The sequence below is a fragment of the Hyaena hyaena genome, unplaced genomic scaffold (genome assembly GCF_003009895.1).
Source record: "Hyaena hyaena isolate Hyena2069 unplaced genomic scaffold, ASM300989v1 scaffold_1476, whole genome shotgun sequence".
Lineage (NCBI taxonomy): Eukaryota > Metazoa > Chordata > Mammalia > Carnivora > Hyaenidae > Hyaena > Hyaena hyaena.
Genome location: NW_024082098.1, coordinates 172,117 through 176,897, shown reverse-complemented (window position 1 = coordinate 176,897; position 4,781 = coordinate 172,117).

Here is a 4,781-nt window from a genome sequence, read left to right as displayed (position 1 = left end):
TGCATGATGTGTGCATTCCACTTACATTGTCAGAGAAAAAAATTAAAAATAATAAAATGCAATCAGTGGAAAATCCTGAACATAACACATTTTTAAGTTTTCTTATCATAAGCAATAAAAATTAACCAAATATTGATAGAATATTCAAGAATATAGTCTTTTCATTATTTGCAATTAACTGCCACATTATACATTTCCTAGCTACAAAACACATTATGTAGATCAATAGCACATATCCCAGGTTAAAAAAAATGTTGTTGTTGTTGTTTTTCATTCAATCGTCTTAACATTTCAACATGGGATATGATGTGATAAATATAGGGATTTTGTCTAAGTTGTATAAACTGGAAAGCTTCCCAAATTAAAACATCTTTTAATATTTCCCTAGGAGGAAAAGCTGAAAGTTTTTTCTTCTTTCTTCAATTTTTTGTTTATAACATAGCTCAGGTTCATAGTCATTTGTGGTTGAATAGATATACTTGGAAAAGAATAATTGGCCAATGTGATTTCTATGATCAGTATCTCTGCTTTAAGTAGAAAATTATAGTATTGCATGTATTAAATAGTCGCCAGGAAAGACTACTGATAGCTGAGAGTCACCAATGTTCTTGGATTCTCCAATGTTTCAATTCATAAATGAATGGATGGAAAATTAGTAAAAGTTTAGAACCTTGTTATTCAAAGTATGGTTTATTAATTTCCTCTTGCTGCTGAAACAAGTCATGATGAATTTACTGGCTTAAACAACACAAGTTATATCTTACAGTTCTGGAGGTAGGAAGTTTGAAATGGGTCTTACTAGGCTGTCAGGGATATGTTTCTTTCCAGAGGCTCTAGAGAAGAATCCATCTTCTTGCCTTTCTCAGCTCTAGAGGCTCCCCATATTCCTTGGCTACTTAACCCTTCAATTTTCTAAGTTAGCAAGAGCCAGTCCAGTCTTTCCCATGATGCCATCTCCTTCTTGTTCTGACTCTTCTACTTCCCTCTTCTCTATTTTAGGATCCTTTTTATTTTTTTTTTATTTTTTTTTATTTTTTATTTTTATTTTTTTTTTTTTTACAAATAGTTTATTGTCAAATTAGTTTCCACATAACACCCAGTGCTCATCCCCACAAGTGCCCTCCTCCATGCCCATCCCTCCTCTCCCCCACATCCATCAGTCCTCAGTTTTTGTCAGCATTCAAGAGTCTCTCATGGTTTGCCTCTCTCCCTTTTCCCCATTTTTTCCCTTCTTCTCCCGTTTGGTCCTCTGTTAAGTTCCTCCTAGTCCTCCTATACGTGCAAACATATGATATTTGTCCTTCTCTGCCTGACTTATTTCGCTCAGCATAACATCCTCAAGATCCTTGCATTGTGTCCATGTGCATAAATCCAGATAGCCTCCTTCATTTAAAGTCAGATGATTAATAACTTAAATTTCACTTGTCATCTTATTTCTCCCTTGCTAAATGACATAACATATTCATAAGTACCAGGAATTAGATGTATACATCTTTAGGGGATCATTCTGCCTGCTGCATCTGTAAATAGCATAAGCATCAACTGTGAGTTGGCCAGAAATGCAAATTATCGCACCCTATTCAAGTCCCACTCATTCAGAATCTTTGAGGATGGGCCCCAGGATTCTACGTTTTTACCAACATTTCCAAGTCATTTTTAGTCACACTAAATTTTAGGAAATAATGGTTTAGGAGACACACATGAAGAATAAGTGACCTTCTTTGTCTAATAAGAATTAACATTGTACACTAGAAACGTTTGAACATATTCACGTATGTATTTTGGATCTTTTTCCAGCTCTCCTTTCCTTGTTTTCCCAAATCTCCAAATCTCCAAATGTTGCTGTGTCCCTTTCTCTGACCACCTTCCATTCTTGGTTTACAGACATTTTATGTCTATCCTTCTCTTCTCACCCTTTTCAGGTACATCACTTCTGCGATTACTTCTTTCAACCCAAGATTACACCATGCCAATTTTTCTGGAAAATAAGAAGTATCAGGGATTTCTAACCCAAAGTCTGATTACTATTACACCCAAAGGTGATTACTATTGCCTTTCTGGATATTGGTTTTGTCATTTCAATCTCTAGCGCCAGAGAGCTATAGCTTATTTTATGAGTTGTAGCTGGGTATGTTGATGGTTTTTTTTTTCCTGATGGAAATATCCCAGAAACCAGATAAAATAATAATTCAAATAATGTAAATGTTTGTTTTAAAAATCTGTTATAAAATTATAATATTTATTATATAAACAGTGACCTATATGATTATTACAACAAGGTTACAGTTTTAAATAAAACTGAAGAAAGAAAATTGCGTTCCTACTTTGCCACTTTATCTCATGTTATCAGATACTTACTATCTAATTAATTCCATATTAGGTAGCATTACTTTTCTTTATCACTCAGGTAGAGACATTGATTTGAATCCTTTCTCAGAGATATATTGATTTGAATTCTTTCCCAAATTAAATTGCTATCACTGTGACATTAGGCAAAAGGTTTAGGATCTGTAGGAATTTAAGAGACAGAGGCCAGCCAGTGTTCATGTAAGACCCTTCCTGTCTATAAATTATTTACTAAGTGTAGGGCCAAGTAATATTTCACACTGATGCTCTTGCCGACTGAAAAGGAAATCCCGAAATAGTCACGAAAATACAGAGCATATATCCTGCTTAGCATTCTGAGTGAAGGGGTATCTATCACAGCCTGTACTGAATGGGTTCCCTGCTTACATTATGAGACAAACACATTTATGACTCAACCCATCTGCTATGTTTTTTCTTCAAAAACTTTGGGTCCTGATATAATATCTAATAAAAACAACAATTACATAGTTCAGAAAATATTCCTAGATTAACTTCTGGGGGAAAAATAAGCTTGATATCAAACCAAAGGATCTCTTACCCAGAAACACAGATCATAGAATATTTTATGTAAAAGCAACAGAAGAAGGGTTCAATCATTTCACCCCATCTGATCTCCACTGGCAAAAAAATTATTCTGATATCTTGAATTTTCCTGAATCTACTTCATGTTTCTTAAATGCCCTTTGTTTGTATTCTCTAATATATGATATAGAACTAATGTCAACCTCATGCAGTCATTTTGAAAAATAAATGAAATAATAATGTACATAAAATCTTTAAGGTTATATGGCATATGGTAACTTCTCTGAAATAGTAACCACAGAGACAATATATCATTATTGTCTCTATTTTTATTTTTATGTTTTTAATTATTTAATTTTAAAATTATATATATTTAAAATGTACAAGATACTTTCTTTTACATATACATAATAAAATGATTACTAAGGTTAAGCTAATTAACAACTCTTCTCACATAGTTACATACAAATAGGTAACAGGTAGATGAAAAGGTGATCAATATCACAATCATCAGGAGAATGCAAAACAAAACCATAATGATGCATCACCTTACACTTGCTAAAATGGTTATTATCAAAAAATTAAAATTAAAAATAAATAACTAAAATATAGCAAGTGTTGTTGATTATGTGGAGACAATGAAACCCTCATACATATTGGTGAGAATGTAAATAGATACAGCCATCATAAAAAAGAGTGTGAAGGTTACTCAAAAAATTGAAACTTGATCCAGTAATTTCTCTTTTGTGTATATACTCAAAGGAAATGAAATCAGTAATTTGGAGAGAAAGTTTTTGTTATTTTAACATGACAGCCTACATTTAGTCACGTGATTTATGTCATTGGCATCTTCTTCCTGTAGATTTTAGACAATTAGATGAAAGAGTAAAATAGGAAAATTTAGAAGCTGAAATCATTGACCTTAACAAAGGCTTTGACTTCTAATATCTCTATTTCTCTTGTTTTCTATTTTTTTTATGTTTATTTTTAGCTTTGAGGGAGAGAGAGACAGGGCTGAGCAGGGCAGAGGGAGAGGGAGAGGGAGACTGAATCAGTAGCAGGCTACAGGCTCTGGGGTGTCAGCATAGAGACAGACATGGAGCTCAAACTCATGAACCTGGAGAACATGACATGGGCCAAAGTCGGACACTTAACTGAGCACCCAGGTGCCTCGCCTCTTGTTTTCTAAATTGAAACAGGAAAATAACACACAAAAAAATAAAGTGATCAATCTTTTCTTTTCTGTAACACAATTTGGAGACTCTTCCTTAGGTACTTTTAAAATTTTTATTTTTAATGTTTATTTATTTTTGAGATATAGAGGACAGAGGACAAGCAGGGGAGGTGCAGAGAGAGAGGGAGACACAGAATCCGGAGCAGGCTCCAGGCTCTGAGCTGTCAGCACAGAGCCCGATGCGGGCTGAAACCCATCATGAAACTTGAGATCATTAGTACGTTTTTGTGTATGTGATAGCCGTCCTCCATGCTATAATGCATGATCTAGGTGGCTAGGGATAATTATTCTTGTTCATTACTAAGTCTCACAGATAAAAAGAGTAAATGGACTATTTTTATCTAAAAAATAAGTAATATTTTCTCCTTTTTAAAGAACGTTTTATTTATTTCTGAGAGAGAGAGAGAGAGACAGTGTGAGCAGGGGAGGGTCAGAGAAAGAGGGAGACACAGAATCCAAAACAGGCTCCAGCTTCTGAGCTAGCTGTCAGCACAGAGTCTGATGTGGGGCTTGAACACAAAAACCGTGAAATCATGATCTGAGCTGAAGTCGGACGTTTAATTAACTGAGCCACCTAGGTGCTCCACTCCTTTTTTTCTTAAAGAATGGTAATGACTTACCAAGATTCTAAAGTTTTAAAACTATCCCCTAACCTAGG